The sequence below is a fragment of the Panthera uncia genome, chromosome C2 (genome assembly GCF_023721935.1).
Source record: "Panthera uncia isolate 11264 chromosome C2, Puncia_PCG_1.0, whole genome shotgun sequence".
NCBI classification, from domain to species: domain Eukaryota; kingdom Metazoa; phylum Chordata; class Mammalia; order Carnivora; family Felidae; genus Panthera; species Panthera uncia.
In genome coordinates, this window is record NC_064810.1 from 100,756,543 (window position 1) to 100,776,049 (window position 19,507).

Consider the following 19,507-nt stretch of genomic DNA (forward strand, 5'->3'; position numbering starts at 1 on the left):
CTGCTACTCACATTCTCTCTCTCAAAAATGAACAAACATTTGAAAAAAAAACAGTCGGAAACCTAACCAACTGAGGCACCCAGGCACCCCCTCGTTTTTTAATGTTTATTTTAGGAAAGCAAGAGATAGAGAATTTACTGGACTTTAAATAAAAACTTGAAAAGGTAACTAAATAACTAAAAAAGTAAATATAAAAACACAGAAGAAAATAATGAAATATATACACATACACACAGAGGCATGTGATCCATGCATGCAAGATTGACAGGGAAAGAAAATCTGATTTGTAGGCCTGCCTTGAACTTCTGAATGCTTCTCTTACTAACTTATAATAACAACCTATATATTTTTGAGGTTCTATATCCAAATTCATCAAAATAGTAGTTTTGTTCTTTAAGACTACAAACAAAAAGAAAAAAAAATTGCATGATCTGCCAAGGGTGGTTTTCTTAGAAGGGGCTTTTAGGTTTGGGTTATAATTATAGTTGTTTTATCATTTTAACAAGTGGATTGCAATACAATCTATGTACCATACAGTTCACTAGTTTAAAAGGGCACAACTCAATGGTTTTCAGTATATTCACAGAATTATGCAAACATCACAACAATTTTAGAACATTTCCATAATTCCAAAAAGAAACCCCATACCAATTAGCATCCACTTCCCATTTTCTCAAACCCCACACCTACCCCCTTCCCTTAAGCAATCTCTAATCTACTTTCTGTCTCTACAGATTTTCCTATGCTGAACATTTCATATAAATTAAATCATGTTACATGTGGTCTTTTCTTACTGGTTTCTTTCCCTTAGCATGTGCTTTCAAGGTTCATCAGTTTTTGTGTTCAAATTATATTCCACTATATGAGTACATCACATTTGGTTTACCTTTGCATCAACTGATGGACATTTGAGGTGTTTCCATTTGAAGGATATTATGAATAATGTTAGCATGAATATTCATATACAATTTTTTGTTTAAACATGTGTTTTCAGTTCTCTTGGGTACATATCTAGGAGTGGAATTTCTAGGTCACATGGTAACTCTTTAACTTTTGAAAACAGCCAAACTCTTTTGATTCTAGACCTGTTAATCAGTATAAAGTGGTATCTTATTATGGTTTTGATTTTCATTACCCTTATGAATAATGATGTTGAGAATCTTTTCACATCCTTATTGCCCATTGTATGTATTCTTTGGAGAAATTTTATTCAGATTCTTGGCCCATGTTTTATTTAGGTTGTCTTTTTGTTATTGTGTTATGTTATTTATTCTGGATTCTATAGCTTATTAGTTGCATAAATTAGAACTATCTTCTCCCATTCTAAGGGCTGTCATTCTTTCTTGATGGTGTCCTTTGAAGCATATAGATTTTTAATTTTTACAGATTTTCACTTTCTCATTGTCACCAATATATCTTGGTGTCATATCCAAGAAATCATGCCCTGACCCAGGGTCACAAAGATCTATTCTTATGTTTTATGTAAATTATAGCGTTAGCTCTAACATTTAGTTCTATAATCCATTTAGAATTAATTTTTGCACATGATATGAGGTAGGGATAAAAATTCATTCTCTCACATGTGGGTAATCCAGTTACCTCAGAACCATATTTTAGACAAGTCTAGTTTTCCCTACTGAATCATTTGAGAACCTTTGTCTAAAATCAATTGACCATAAATTTGAGAGTTTATTTCTAGAGTTTCAATTCTATTCCATTGATACACGTCCCTAGGCTCATGTTAGTACCACACTTTCTTGAAAAATATAGTTTTATAGTAAATACTGAAATCAAGAAGTATGTTTGTTCTTTTTTTTCCAAGAGTATTTTAACTCTTCTGGGTCTATTGCATTTCCAAAGGAGCATTAGGATCAGCTCGTCAATTTAGAAAAAAAAAAAAAAGCCAGACAATGTTTTCATAGGGATGATGTTGGATCTGTATCTGTAAATAAATTTGGGGAGTATATTCTCACTTCTTGTGTCTTCTGTAACAAATTACCAAAACTTTGGTGGCTTATAACTCCACAAATTATACTCTCACAGTTCTGAAGGCCAGAATTCTCAAACGGAGGCCGGGGGGGGGGGGGGGGGGGGCGGGGGGCAACACACGGGGGGGGGGGGGGGAAAATGATCAGCTGGGTCACAACCTGAAGGTGTAAGGAAAAATCATTTCTTTAGCTCTATTAGCTTCCAGTAGCTATAGGCATTGCCTCATAGGTCTGTCTGCAATTCTGTATGCTTCACTTAGCAACATATGATAAGTTAAGAGTCATCACTCTAATCACTCCCCTTGTGGTCACACTGTACCTTCTTCCATTTGTATCAACTCTTCTTCTGCCTCACTCTTGTAAGAACAATTGTCAGGGGCACCTGGGTGGCTCAGGTCATGTTCTCTGGGTTGATGAGTTCCAGCCCTGTGTCAGGCTCTGTGCTGACAGCTCAGAGCCTGGAGCCTGCTTCAGATTATGTGTCTCCCTCTCCCTCTCTGCTCTTTCCCCACTCACACTCTGTCTCAAAAAAAGAGAGGAGAGGAGAGGAGAGGAGAGGAGAGGAGAGGAGAGGAGAGGAGAGAACAAAAGAAAAGAGAAAAGAAAACAATTATCATTGGATTTTTAAGCCAACATGGATAGTTCAAGTCCAGGATGATCTCGTCATCTCAAAATCTTTACCATAATTGCATATGGAAAGACCTTTTTTCCAAAGAAGGTAATATTCAGAGATTCAGAGGATTAGGAAGAGGACATAACACTTGAAGGGAACACAACCTAGTCTACCACAAGGAATATGGCTATCTTAACAATATTGCCTTCTAATCCATGAACACAGCCATCTTGCCATTTATTTAGGTCTTAATTTCTTTGAATAGTTTTGTAGTTTTTAGTGCATAAAAATTGTACTTTTGTGCAATTTATTCCTATTTTTGATGCTTTGAACAATGGAATTATTTTATTTTGGGTTGTTCATTTTATATAATGTCTATAAATACAAGTGATTTTGTAGATTAATCTTGTGCATTGAAATGTTGCTGAACTCGCTTCCTAGTTGCAATTTTTTTTCAGTAAATTCTATAGAATTTTCTACAGAGAAGTTTGTGTTGTCTGCAAAACTATGTCATCTACAAGACTAAATATCAATTGTTTTATTTCTTTGATTATAATCTGGTTGCTTTTTACTTTTTTGTCCTGCCCTTGCTAGAATCTTAAGTACAATGTTGAATAAAAGTGGCAAGAGCAGATACCTTTGTCTTGTTCCTGATCTTAGAAATAAATATTCAGTCTTCTTCACCATTAAGTATAATATTAACTATGGATTTTTCATAGATATAGCCTATCAGGTTGGGAAGTTCCCTTCTATCCCTAGTCTCTTGGTTTTATTGTTGTTGTTAACGAAAGGGTGTTTGATTTTTTTCAAATGCTTTTTCTACCTCTCTTACGATGATCATGTGATTTTTGTGCTTTATTGATAATGGAGTACTATAATGGTTGATTTTGGATGTGAATCCAATTTGTATTCCTGTGATATTGTATAATATAACTTGGTTAGATTGTACAATCCTGTTTATGTGACTAGGTTATATTATATAATCCTTTTGATTATATTGTATACTCTTCTGTATGTGACTAGATTCAGTTTGCTGGTATTTTGTTAAAGATGCATGCACCCATACAGCCACTGTTTACACGTGTGCTTTCTGTAGAGCATTAATTTCTTTGTCTCATACTTTTCATAAAGTCCTTTTAAAGAATTACCCTATTTGTAATTATTCATATAAATTTGCTTGAGGGTTCTCAGCATTTCTCACAAACCGTAAGTATAGAAGACGTTTATCTCCTTCTCACTTCCAAGTATGATTTAAGTCATATCAGAAATCACATCATGACCATTCTTTTTTCTTTATTCTGGTGCTGGCACTTAAAATTTCATTACAATGGCATTCCTTAGAGTTAAGATAAAAGTCCCCAACAAGGAAGTTCCTATCCCCTGGTATTTCCATACTGATTGTTGCTTTCTGAACTGATTCCACAGTTGACAGTGATTCTCGGCATGCATGAGGAAAACCAGAACGAGCAGGATTGCTCCTTTCTCCACTCACTTCAGGGAGTCCACACCCTCTCCAACCTAACACTACTCCTGAGCTCACATACTTCTCTTCCTTACAAGCCATGGCTGGGGCATATATCCCATACCTCCTCATACAAAACTCATTGGGTCAAGGACATAAACTCATATATAGAACATACAGATCACCTGCCATTACCTATGTGACTTTAGGCAAGTTACCCTTCTGACATCCATTTCCTGGGGTGACTGTCAAGGTTAAATGAAAGTATGCCTGTGTATCGAGTGCCAAGCACTGTGCCAGGCACTTGGTTACATGCAATAAATGGCATCCTCTTGTTTTTAAAGATGAGTGAGGATTCATGGAAAATATTTAGCAACGTACTTAGAATATATGAAAGACTCGATAACAACCCAAAAGATTTTGATACTGTTGGTGCTGTGACAATGATCATGATCATAATCACGATATTGAAGACACTAAATCTAAAATCGGGGGTTCACATATTAGCCCTCCTGATTTGCTGTCTGGGTGAGATGATCAAGTCTCTGAGCCTTACTTTCTTCATAGACAAATGAGGATGATAATGTCCATATCCCAAGATTATTGAGAAGATCAAAGGAAGGTATGTTTATGACAGCACTGTCATAAAATGACAGTTTTACATTACTGTAAATTCAGGTACCAATACCTTTTATTGCCATAATTGATGGTATCGTGCCTGTGCACAACCATTCACTAAGCTTTCAATTGAAATCAACAGAATTTTAATGTATCACTGAGTAGGTGTAGGATAATTGGGTTGTGTGAAAAATGTTCAGATAGCATAATATCTGTTATAATAGTAAAATGTTTGAAGGTCAAAATAATCTATCATAATAGCACCTAGGAAAAAAACCACTTAGAAAGTGCTCTTGGATAATAATTTTATTTTAATCATTATTATTTTTTAATGGGCTCCACACCCAGGATGGAGCCCAACACAGGATGTGAACTCACAACCCTGACATCAAGACCAAAAGTCAGATGCGTACCTGATTGAGTGACCCAGGAGCCCCTGGATGATAATTTTTCAACTTAGATTTTGTCTGGAGGAATCTATTTAGCAGCTTAAAAAACCAAGAAATTTAGGGTAGAAGGCAAAGAGCCCCAGCCGTTAGGGGAAAGGATAAAGATGGAGTAGATCAGGGTCAAAGAAACAAAATCATTCTGGTTTCTATCCCTCTGCAAAATGAAACCTTCATTAAGATGTAGCAGGCAAAATGCCCAGCCTAACCCCTAACTAACATCTTAACTTTTTCTGTAAACAGGAAGTCCCAGGGAAGAGGTTCCGACCCATGGCTACCTAATAACTTCTCTACAGTAGAGCAGCAATGCTTTTCAGAAGCAACTTCTAAACAAATAACAAACACAGAATGAGCCCTGTGTGACCCCAAGGAAATCATTTAACCCCACTGAGCCTCATTTTTTCCATTAGCAAAATAATACTACCCCCTATCCACCTTTAAAGTGTTGTCAAGATAAAGGAGTTGATTCTCCAAAGCACAGGGAGTTCCTGAGATTAAACATGCTCTATGAACACAAAGTGCAATCACTTAATAATTTACAAGTTCTTGTGTTTCGGTTTTGATTTTGACACTGAGATCTGGAGTGGTTTCGTACAGAAACTTTTTTTTTCCCTGTTCTATCCTTTCACTTATATAAGAAAGAGCTGCCTAAGTGAAAGGTCTTGCTACAACTTCAGAGTCAACAGCACACAAGATAGCACAACTTCTGAAATATCTACTATAACTAGAGACTAAGAATTCTTTTTCCTAGTATGATAGGCATATGAGATGTGTATCCATTCAATAAACATTTGTTGAGCCTAGACTCTCTGCCAGATAGAATGCACAGCCTTGAGAATATATTCAAAAGAGAATGATAGATCCTGCCTTAGGGACAGTCTGATTAGGAAACAGATACATAAACCAACAGTTAAAATGTGAAATTGTTACAGCTGACTATTTTTAAGTTGTTATTGGAATGTGAGAGTGGAAGTGACTGATTTGTCCTTTGATTTGTCGTGATTTAATTGACGAGCGTCACACAAACGTTTAATGACCAGCATGTGAAAGGTGGGAAAACCAAGAATACTAGCCTGGGAGTTAGAAGACTTAAGCCCCAGACCCATTTCCACCATTATTCAGTTGGGTGAGCCTTAATCTCATCACTTACAAAATGAATTGGTTTGTTAGGTGATTGCTAAGATTCCCTCCAGCTTCCACATTTATGAAACCATTCTAGTATTGTATTTCTTACAATTTATCTTTTCCTCCATCCCCTCAGTCCCATGTCTTTAAATCATTTGAAGAGAAATGTATTATTTATTTCCTTTTACTGTGGAAAACCAACACTATTATTAGGTCCTATGACAAGTTCACAGATCACTGTTCAGAAACTGAGATTTCAAATTGACCCTTTGTAAAACCAGCAAAAACCTACCCACGTTATGCTTTTCTGCTTTCTGGAAGATGCCTCAGCCCTGTCAAGCATTTTTATAAGGTTACGAAACAGATTAGTTTATGTGGAATGACAGCGTCACCAACATTACAGTATGTAAATGAAGGGCCATAACAGAGCTTCCTGAAGGGAAATAGATGAACAAGTCGGCTAAATCAGCTACATATGAAAAATTGATCAACAAAGTACAAAATAATGAACAGCCTTAGGATATTTCCACTCCTCGGGAAAAGAAAACAGATTATTTTTCATTTCAACAGCGCTGTCGTTAACACTGAAAATACTTAGGCCTCTATGACCCCAAAGAATTTTCAAGTCAGGACTGCCCAGCAGAACAGACCTCACAGTGAAACAGCTCAGATTGCCAGAAAAGGGCTGGGAAATGGACAAGAAACAAACCGCCTGCTGGGCTGAGAACTGTCAAAACCTCACACACACAAAAATGGGTATTTGAAACAAGCCATTATTTGAGGGTGGCAAGGGAAAAGGGGAATACTTGGGTTCTTCCCTACCTTGAACTTCAGCACTGGATTTCGAGGGAGCTAAAGGCAACTTTATTTAGAAACATGGTTTAACCAAAGCCCACATTTCCATGAGCTCATGTCACTCTTCCTTTGCAGCCAGCTTAGCTTTCTAGCGAGCCAGAAACAAACACTCTGCTGGCAGAGGAACAGTCCTGATACAGGCTATATGCTGCTCTTCTGAGGCATCCTGTAAAACCCCACGTCCTGTGCCTGGGGATGCTGGTAACCCCAAGCCCCACACAACTTCACAAGCTGTCAGATAAGGGCACTCCACTCCCATGGGATTCTTCCCCTCTTACCAGGGGATTATTGTGTGGCTTCTGATTTTCCTTTCAAAGGTTTTTAATTGACATTTCAAGTAACATCAGACTCAAACTCGGTTTGTCAGCATGGATGTGCTTTGCCTCTCCTTTTAAAAGAAAAGCTTAAAGCTCAGTAATTAAAATGCTGATTAACTTTTAAATACTGAAGTGTTTTATTCGGCTTTCGAGAGCTTCATGCTTCAAGCTGTGATTCTTTATATGGGTCTGAGGGGTGTTTCTTCTTATTTTCAAATGTGGAGCCTCAAGAAAAAGGGCAAGTGAAGCTCAATTGAATGCACCAGGGATGTTGGAACACAAATGGATCCCAAGGAGGAGTGTTAGTTCTGTGAAGCATAAACCTTTGCAAATGCCAACGACTGGGAGAGATCAGAGCACTGACCTTCAGGGATGGTGAGGGGGAGAATGGTACAGGGATGAGACTGAAGAAGTAGGAAAGAGCCAAGTCACAAGAATGAGTTTGATTTAATCCCCAGAGTAATCAGAAGACAGCCCAGGTTTTTAAGGAGGGGGTCTGATGTGATCTAATATGTTTTTTAAAAAAAATATATTTTAAAGTTATTACCCATCAATTGTATATGTGCATATGATAGCTAGCCCACTGAATGCTTACTATGTGCCAGATAATATTCTAAGGGCTTTGCATAGTACCCTGTGAGCTGGTATGTTTGCGAATCCCTCTTTACAGCCAAGGAAGCAAAGGACAGAAAGTTAAGTAACTTGCCCAAGGTAACACATCTTGCAAGTGGCAGAGCTGTGATTTGTACCCAAGCAGTCTGATGGAAGCACTTGTGCTTTTTTGCCACTAGGGTCTATAACATTTTTTAAATTTTTTTTAATGTTTATTTTTGAGACAGAGAGAGAGACAGAGTACGAATGGGGGAGGGACAGAGAGAGGAGGCGGCACAGAGTCTGAAGCAGGGTCCAGGGTCCGAGCTGTCAGCACAGAGCCCAATGCGGGGCTCGAACTCACGAGCTGTGAGCTCACGACCTGCCCCTAAGACGTTCAACTGACTGAGCCACCCAGGCGCCCCAGCGATGGTATGTGATATTAACAGAGGGACAAGCCACTTGAAGGTTACCAACAGTACCCCATGGTATGTTCCAAAAAATTTATATAGAATTTATGCCACTTTTTAGTCTTCCAGGTGGACATTAAGTGTGATTAATTCTGGATCTCCTACGATTTTCCATTTTCCTGGTAAATGAGAGATTTCAGGTATTCGTGCTAAGTGTGCTCCGGTGCCTCACATAAATTTTCCTCAGGAAACACCTCAGGATAATGATGTGATAATAACAAGTAATGCGCTAAAACCTTTTACCCTCAAATGTCCCCTTTCACTTCTCTGCTTTAACTGACACACACATACTCCCCGAAGGCACTTCTTTCTTTTTAGCCACATCAGCTGTTATATTCTTTCTCGGAGACCAAAGAGATGTCTACGTGGAAACTTTAAGTCACAAGTCACTCAAACCAAATTTCTTTTCTTCTCCTTTAGTCCCACTTGCTACTCCCCCTGAAGTCAAGTGACATTCTGGAGACCCCCTGCCTAGTGACTCCACCTCTTTTCTATTGGCAGCAGATCCTGGTCTTCCCTCCTCACTAACTTAGATTCCATGACTCATTACCAGAATCAGGCTCTTGGAAGTATCTCATGTGAGCCCCCCTCTCTCCATCACTCTGGACTAGAAAGCCCCTGACTGAACTCAACCATTTGCTTCTTCAGTCCCTGGTTCTTAAAACCAGAGAAGAGCTTCTGCACTTTAAATTTGTGACGACCAACTTCAACTGCACTTCCGATTCCACTTCTGCCCCAAGTGTCTGCCCTAACCCCAGGTAAACTATTTCAAAACATTGAAGAGCGTCTGAGCGCTAGCCCAGACCAATTAAACCAACCTCTTGAGTTTAGACAAAGTTTAACGTGCCTTGAAGTGCTTGGATGACTCCAATGGGCAGCCAACATTAAATATCACTCTTGGTTGCTGAGCCTGTTTCAGGCTGTGAGTCTCAAATAGAAGCCATTAGGTAAGAATTTCTTCACTTCACAGCAAATCCACAAAACCCTGCCAATTCTATCTCCATATACTATCACAAATCGATCTCCATCTCACCATCTCCCCTGCTCTAACCCTGGTCCAAACCACCACTGTCGTATACCTGATCTCTGGAGCCTCTCACAGCCTCCCTAATTGTGTTCCCTACAAACCATTCCCCACCCCCAGCATCCGGAGGATTTTTTGAATGTTAAGAACACTCTATGGCTTCTCCTCTAAGAATTAATCCAAGCTCCTTGCCAAGTCCTTCAATACCTGTGAGATCTATCCTGTTTAACTACAAAATCTCATTCATTGTCTCTTCTCTCACAACATAATTAAACACTAGCCTCCTTCATTCCACAAATCAGGAGCCTCCCACCGCTGTTGCTTACAGGACAACCTCTGGCTTACCCTCATTCCCACCTCGGCCTTCAACTTGGCTAACTCCTACTCACATTCAGGCTTTCCATCTAAATACCTACTTTTGTGAAAAGAACTTTTCTGTTTCCCAGTAAAATTCTGTCCCCTCTTATATTCCTTTCTCACAATATCCTGAGTTTTCCTTCTGAATGTGTCTCATTTTTTTAACAAAGTATATTTTAAGTTTACCTTTAGAAATTTAATGAATAGAAACTCTATGGGGTCAGAAACCACACCGAATAAATTTCCACTACGTACAAAATGCCTACCCTCGTGCTTGTCACATGGTAGAAAAGTAGTATCTAGTGGCTAATCGTCTGCTATATTGAAATGAAAAAAGTAATTTTAAACCACTTCAAGTTTTCTAGGAATTTGGGGATTACTTCTTAACAAGTTTTTTTTATTAAATGTTTTTATTTATTTTTGAGAGAGAGCAAGACAAAGTGTGAGCAGGGAAGAGGCAGAGAGAGACGGAAACACAGAATCCAAAGCAGGCTGCCAGCACAGAGCCTGACATGGGGCTCGAACTCATGAACCGTGACATCATGACCTGAGCTGCAGTTGGGCGCTCAACAGACTGAGCCACCCAGGTGCCCCACTTCCTAACAATTTTTTTTTAATTAATCAATTATCTAATATGTGATTTCCAAAATCTCCTCCCAGTCTGTCAGTTGCCTTTTAGTTTTGTTGTTTCCTTCAATGTGCAGAAGCTTTTTATGTTGATGAAGTCCCAATGGTTCATTTTTGCTTTTTTCCCCCTTGCCTCCAGAGACATTTATAGTAAGAAGTTGCTGTGGCCAAGGTCAAAGAGGCTGCTGCGTGGGGTGCCTGGGTGGCTCAGTCAGTTGGGTGTCCAACTTTGGCTCAGGTCATGATCTCAGGGTCCGTGAGCTGGAGCCCTGTGTCAGGCTCTGTGCTGACAGCTCAGAGCCTGGATTCTACTTTGGATTTTATGTCTCCCTCTCTCTCTCCACCTCCCCTGCTCACACTCTGTCTCTCTCTCTTTCTGTCAAAAATAAACATTAAATTACTTGGAAAAAAAAAAAAAGAGGCTGCTGCCTATTTTCTCTTCCAGGATTGTGATGGTTTCCTGTCTTACATTTAGGCCTTTCATCCATTTTGAATTAATTCTGTGCATGGTGTGAGCAAGTGGTCCAGTTTCATTCTTCTGCGTGTCGTCACCCAGTTTTTCCAGCACCATTTGTTAAAGAGATGTCTTTTTTCCATTGGATATTCTTTCCTGCTTTGCCGAAGAGGAGCTGACCATATAGTTGTGGGTCCCTTTCTGGGTTCTCTCTTCTGCTCCATTGATCTCTATGTCTATTTTTATGCCAGCACCACACTGCACTGACTCTTGATTTTGACTCAGGTCATCATCTAATGTTTTGTGAGTTTGAGCCCTGTGTTGGGCTCTGCACTGACAGTGAGGAGCTTGCTTGGGATTCCCTTTCTCTCCCCTCTCTCTCTCTGTGCCCCTCTCTCTCTCTCAAATATAAATAAACATTAAAAAAACACAATGATGTACACAACTCTCATACCTGTAAGAATGGCTAAAATGAACAACTCAGGGAACAACAGAGGTTGGTGAGGATACAGTGAAAGGGGGACCCTTTTACACTGTTGGTGGGAATGCCAGCTGGTGCCACCAATCTGGGAAACAGGATCAAGGTTGCTCAAAATGTTGAAAACAGAACTACCCTACAATCCAGCAATTGCACTACTCAGTATTTATCCAAAGGATACAAAAATACTGATTCAAAGAGGTACATGGCTCCTCTGCACCCCAATGTTTATAGCAAGTACTATCAACAATAGCCAAATTATGGAAAAAGTCCAGATGTTCAAGTGATGTATAGATAAAGAAGATATGGAATGGAATATTACTCAGCCATCAAGAAGAATGAAATCTTACCATTTACAGCAACATGGATGAAACTAGAATGTATTCTGCTAAGTGAAATAAATCAGAGAAAGACAAATACCATGATTTTACTCATGTGTTGAATTTAAGAAACAAAATAGATGACCATAGGGGTGCAGAAAAAAAAAGAGGAAGAGGTACCTGGGTGGCTCAGTGGGTTAAGCATCTGACTCTTGGTTTCAGCTCAGGTCATGATCTCAGGCTCATGAGTTTGAGCCCCACATCAGGCTCTAAGCTAACAGTGCAGAGCCTGTTTGCAATTCTTTCTCTCTCCCTCTCTCTGCCCCTTCCCTTCCCACTCTCTCTCAAAATAAATAAAACTTAAAAATTAAAAAAAAAGAGGGAAGCAAACCAGCAGAAGAGATTATTAACAATAGAGAACTGAGGGTTGTTGGAGGGGAGGTAGGTGGGAAGATGGGCTAAATGGGTGATGGGCATCAAGGAGGGCACTTGTGATGAGCACTGGGTTTTATACATAAGTGATGAATCACTGAATTCTACTTCTGAAACCATTACTACACTATATGTTAACTGACTTGAATTTGAATAAAATCTTGGAAAAAGTAAAATAAAAATAAAATAAACACAAAGCAGTAATTTCTTTTTCGTAATAATAATGTCAAATGATACTAGAAGCACTTTAGATTTGATTATACTATGAATCAGGTAGAGCATCCTTTCTCCAAACAATTCATGCACAGTCCTGATATCCAGATGGAATCTACTCTGCAATTATAAAACACCCAGTATTAAACACACATCAGTATACGTTTCCACCTGACAGAAAAATTATCTTTATCTGCTATTTCTTACTTTGTCACTTCGACCAAATTAAACAGTTAAGCACTAATTCAATTTTATTCATCAATTAAAAGGACCATCCTCAGAATACACCATTCCTTTTATGGAATATATCTTCAGTTTAATTTACTCTTATCTGTGTATTTCATTCTATCTTATTTGGTTTGATTTTTCATTAATTTTAAAGCTGAATGTTGAGCTCATTAATTTCTAGTCATTCTGCTTTTCAACTAGAAAAATGAAGACCATATATATAATCCTCTAAACCAGAAACTTGCATGCTCTAAATCAGAAACTGGCCAAATCCAGCCATTTTCTATGCCCCCAAAGTTAAAAATGGTCTTTACATTTTTAAAGGGTTGTAAGTACAAAATGAAAAACAGTATGTGACAGGGACCATTTGTAGTTCACAAATACTAAAATATTTATACTCTGGGTCTTATGGAAAAAAATCTAGTCCTTAATTAAAAGAATACTTTAGGTATCCCCTATATTTTTGTTATATAGTATTTTAATTATCATTTAATTATAAATAATTATATTTCCCATTATAATTTCATTTTGACCTATAAACTATTTAAAGTGTTTTTTCAGTATCCTTATCAGTGTCATTTTGTATTTTGTTTCATTGTTGATGCTAATTTAATTTCTTTTTGGAAAATATTTAATAGAATCCCAGATTTGCTTTATGACTTACAGCATGATCAACATTTTTACATTATCTCTGTGCACTTAAAAATAATCTTTATACTTTAAATGTTGGTTGTGTGATTCTATTCACATCAATTAGATCTAGTTATTTAATCAGCTTGCTTAAGTCATCTACATCGTTATTGATATTCGTTTATTGATCTAGTAACCACTAAAAAATGTGGGCTAACATCTCCCATAACACCGGTAAACTTATCAATTTGTCCTTGCACTTCTAATTATTTTTCCTTTATATATCTTGAAACTGTATTATCAGTTGCATACAAGTTTAGAATGTCTATACATCTTGGTGACCTGACTCTTTACTTAATACAAATGGTAGACTTATGATTAGCAATGCTTTTTGACTTCAAAATGATCTCTGATATTAGTATACCTATAGCAGTACTCATCTAATTACTGTTTTTCTAGTTCATCTTTTTACATTACTTTACTTTCAACCTTACCAAATCCCTATAAATACAAGGTAACTGAACTATTACAAATATATGCAGATCTGACAGTCTTTCAACTGGAAAGTGTACTTATTTAAATTTATTTCGGTTACTGATATGTTTGGATTCCTTTCTATCATCTTATTACGCACCTTGTTTTTCTACCATTTCTGCTGAATTTTTATTTCAAACTTAGTTTTAATTCTCATTTGATTTTTTTTTCTGGCAGAAAAAAAGTAATGCACCCTAATTACCATAGAAATATTCAAATGTATACTTGACAAAAATCTGTGGTTAATTAATTTATTTACCATTCTCCTTAACAAAGATACCACAGTGCTTAAACAGCAATTATTTACTCTCTATAACACAAACTAACAATTTAGTTTGTCTCGCTTATGTTCCTTCAATTAGACAATATTCATGTCATAAACATTGACTTTTTGCTTAATCTAAAGGTTTGTTATGACTTCCTGCTCAAGTATTCTTTTTTGGAAGTTTACTTATTTTTATTTTATTTATTTATATTTATATTTATATTTATATTTATATTTATTTTTATTTTTATTTATTTTTTTTTTTTGAGAGCAAGAGAGCAACCAGGGATGGGCAGAGAAAAATAAGGAAACAGAGAATCCAAAGTAGGCTCCATGCTATCAGCACAAAGTCTGATGTGAGGTTCTAACTCACAAACCACGGCATCATGACCTGAGCTGAAACCAAGAGTTGGACATTGCCCAAGAGGGGCACACTGAGCCACCCAGGTGCCCCTCAAGTATTCTTTATATAGTCAATCCTTGCTATTTGTTGAGCCTATATTTGTGAATTTGTCTATTTAATAAACTGTGTAACCCCAAAATTAGCCATTGTGGCACTTTTGCAGTCATTTGCATATATACACATGCCAACAGCAGCAAAAAAAAAAAAAAAAAAAAAAAAACTGAGTCATTTTCTGCACACACTCCCAGATGAAGTTGAACAAGATGACATTACTATCTTCATTTCTCATTCTATAAACCAGTGTCCTTTGTGGTCTATTTAGTGCTATGTTTTGCTTTGTTTTTTTCATTTTTGTTGGTGATTGTACTGTTGAAGTAGCCCCAAGCACAGCACTGAGATTCTGCCTAGTGTTCTTAAATACAAGGAAGCTGTGATGTCCCTTCCAAAGAAAATGTGTGTGCTAGGTAAGCTTTGTTCAGGCATGGGTTATAGTGTTGTTGGCCAGGAGTTCAATACTGGCGAATCAACAATATATATTAAATAAGCTATCTTTAAATATAAACACTCATAAGACACTCATAAAACTTGTATATTAATTGGCTGGCAAAAACATTATAACCAGAGATTCAAAGAATCATGAATCTATTTCCAGTAGGTGAAATAGTTCATTACTTGCTAATTCACACAGCAACTTAATAAAACATAGCTGCAGAAAATAATAACAATCAACTTATTATTATGATTTTCCTTCCTCTGGAACACATTCTTTAGAAGTATCTTAATAAAGTTCTATTGGTTGTTAATACATTTAGTTTCATTTATTTAAGTATACCTATTTTATCTTTATTCTTGAAAGATAACTTTACTAAGTGTAGAATACCAAAATGATAATTACTTTTTTAAGCACATTGATAATGCTTTTCCATTGTTTTCTGTCTTCCATTATTACTACTAAGAAATCAGTTATAAGGCTCATCAATAGTTTCTTCATAAGTAATCTCTCTTTTTCCCTGATTACCTTTGGACATTCTCTTTGTTTTGCTGTTCTGAAATCTGTTAAACTTTTTGACTGGTGCTTTTCATCAGTTCTGGAAAGTGTTCACTGATTTTTTTTTTTTTCTTTGAATACTGCATCTCCTCCCTTCTCCCTTTCTAGGACATTTAAGAGATGTATTTTAGATCTTCCCAATCTGTCTTCCACATCTTTCTCTAACATATTCTGGGTTTGTTTTTTGTTTTGTTTTGTTTTTTACTGTGCTTACCTGGACATATTGTTTCATATTAGTCTTCAAACCACTAATAATCTCTTCATTGGTGCCATCCTGAATTTTAACAATCCATTTACTTTCTAAGTTCAATTATTATGTATAATATTTTCTTTTTTAAATTTTATTTATTTTGTGTGTGTGTGTTCGAGAGAGAGAGGAAGAGAGAGAGTGCGTGTGTACACAGGTCCGGGCTGATCAGAGACAGAGAGGGAGATACAGAATCCAAAGCAGGCTCCAGGGTCTGAGCTGTCAGCACAGAGCCCTACATGCGGCTCAAACTCACTAACCGTGAGATTATGACCTGAGCCCAAAGGTGGATGCTTAACTGAGTCACCCAGGTGCCCTTATGTAAAATATTTTCTAATATTGAAGATTTGATTCTTTTTTTAAAACTGTCTTGCCAATTTTTACATGTTTGCATTTGGTTCTTCCAGGCTTCTGGGGCACATCTGACCTGAGACCAATTGCAACTAAATTTTCAACTATATTCACAAAGTATGAATCCTTACCTTAGGCTAGAAATGCTCTGGAGTTAACATTTTCTTTTCTCATTCCACTCCAAGCCAAGAATGATACAGACACAATTCCTTCCATACCTCCTGCAAGGCAACTATCACTGTAGTTCACCACTTGCTTACCATCTCAGAGGATCCTGATTTATACTAGGGGGAAAGGATGTCTCTAAATACATTAGAATAGGAAAAGGTTCTCAGGGAGCAACAGAGATCCTCAGGATATACTTAGATTCAGTACTTTCAGTATTCTTAGTAGTATTCTGAATTCATAACTACTTATTTTTATGTTCCCCCAAAATACATTTAAAATATCTCTAAAATATTTCATTTTATACATCTCTTCTGCCATCCAACCAAAAAGGGAAATCTAAAATTAATGTTTCTAAGAATTTTTAAAATACTTTTATTATGATTACAATAAAAAATGAACAAATCCCCTTGAGTAATTCTTATGCTTTTATATTAGCTGTCTTCTCAAACTAATAAAATAAAAAAACAAACAGTAGGTAGATAGATAATATATGTATTTCAACCTAGTTACAATGCATTACTACATATAGGACAATGTTGCTGCAGTTAGGAAATAGTGATACTAAAAACATATAATGATACATGTTATGAACTGAATCATGTCCCCCAAAAAATAATATGTTGAAGTCCTACCCTCAACTATGACTATTTTTGGAGAAAGGGCCTTCAAGAAGGTAATTGAGGTTAAATGAGATCATTAGGGTATGGTCCTAAAAAATAAGCATTTTTTAAAAAATATTAATAAACTTTACAAACCACTAGTAAGATTCAGCAAGAATAACAATGAAAACAAATCACAACTTAAATAAGGGAATGATAGACATCAAAAGGAAAGTAAATAGATATTAATAACTATACTAATAAATAGGAAAATTTGGATAAAATAGAAAATTCCTTTAAAAATACCACTTAGTAAAACAGACCAAAGATAAAACTGAAAATCAAAATATACAGTTATCTAGTTGAATCCATTATTTAAAACCTTCCCAAAAATATAACTCCAGGCCCACACACCTTTGTCCATGAATCCTTCCTAACCAATCTAACATAAACCCTTTTATATAATAGAGGAGAAAAAAAAGAAAGAAAGAAAATTGTCCCAACCGTTTGGAAGGAGCTAGCACGATCTTGACAACAGAAGCTGATGAGGACCAAAGAAACTAGAATTACAAACTAGTCTCTCTCAAAAACACATTTGTAAAACTCCCATGCAAGATATTATTAAAGATAACTCAGCAAACCTAAAAAAGATCAGACAACGTGACCAAGTGAAGTTTATTCCAAGGTTCAGAATTACAACATTTACAATGTGATTTTTTCTAAAATCTTAAAAATCTCTATTTTTGAACCAACTTAAAGTAAACTTTATTGATAAAAACCAAATTAAAACGCTAGGGCATAAAAGCATTTCTGAAATACTCTCAAAGTATATTTGTGCAAAGGTCTTGAGCCAAAACTTACTCTAACGAGTAATCTCAAATTCAGGTCTAACTTGATTCTGCAGTTCCATTTTTTATCAAGGAGCTAAAGTAACTAATGTTATTCCCCAGAAGTAGTATTCTATGATTTCTCTTTTCTTATAAATCTTTTCTTATAAATGTATCTTTTCTTTTCAAGCCAATGGTTTACAGATCATCCTTATAAATAAAATTTATAAATTTCCAGTCAATTACAACATTATTTTAGGCTATTGCACACAAAAAAAAGATGTATTCACTTTCACGTTACCTGAGAGCAATACATCTAATTTTTGTCCAGTGTCAGTAAATAATCAAGCTATCATCAACTTCTTATTGTACAGCCAGAATTTCGTATCTCTCAAAATGGTAATACCAAATTTAAATCTGCTAAGATCAGGTAGCTTAAACATTTCTGTCATTAGAAATATGCTGAGTTTATGTTTCAAGCAAATATGACATGAAATTAATTTAGCTATATGCTGAATTTCATTACTTTCAAAAAAAGACCACCTCTCTAATAAAGGAAACTTCATCTCTCTCGAGTTAATTAATTGAATGATATATAATCAAATTTTAACATAGTCACTAAAATTTTCCAGGAGCTTATTTCAAATATGAGTCTTCAAAATCTTATTTAAAGTCATAAATTATAGTTAAGATCAATTTAATACTACATCCCATTAAGATTTTGAATGAACTGTTACTTGCAACTTTGCAACCAACCAACTGAGGGTTTTATGGCTACATATACTGTTGTTAATCAAGTTTTATTTTCTTTATTGGTCATAATAAAGTATTAAGACTACCCCTTAAAATGTTCATAAACCTAATTCATATTTTTACTTGAAATATTTGTTCAATCATCTTGGGAAAGTCACAATACTGTAAATATATTTAAGCACCATATTTTTCTAGTTACCTAAAAAAATTAAAAATTAAAGTTAGGGTAATGTATTGTTAAGTACAGAAATACAATGTGTATAATTAAGATACTATGTTATTTTTTTTTAATTAACGTTTATTTTTAAGAGAGAGACAGAACACAAGCAGGGGAGGGTTAGAAAGAGAGAGAGACCCAGAATCTGAAGCAGGCTCCAGGCTCTGAGCTGTCAGCACAGAATCCGACGCAGGGCTCAAACTCACAAATTGTGAGATCATGACCTGAGCCAAAGTGAGACGCTTAACCAACTAAGCTACCTACATGCCCCAATACTATATTAATTATTTAATGCTTATTTATTTTGAGAGAGAGAGAGAGCATGAGTAGGAGAGGGGCAGAGAGAGAGAGGGAAAGAGAGAATCCCAAGGAGACTTCACTGTCATCACAGAGACCAATGCAGGGCTCAATCTCATGAACCGTGAGATTATGACCTGAGCAGAAATCGAGTCATATGCTTAACTGACTGAATCACCCAGGTGCCCCAAGATACTATATTCCTGAATACCAATAAAAAATGGGTACATTATCTATCAAACACCAACTACAGTGAATTTTTTACCCAGTTACTTTCACTCTGTGTAGAATAAATAAATTTAGAGCTATTTATTTGAAGAGATAAATAATTGGAGAATAAGTTCTTCAATAGTTTTTGGACAGCACGAATTTATCCATAAGGATGCTGCCATCATCCTAGAAGATATCAGAGGACACGATAAAAAACAAGACTCATGTTAGATGTCAAAGCCCTCAAAGAAGAAGGTGGGTTACCTGGCAGTTCAGAAGAAAACAGCAACCAGAGGGGTATCGGGTTGACAATCAGGTAATGTATACATGAAAGCAGAAA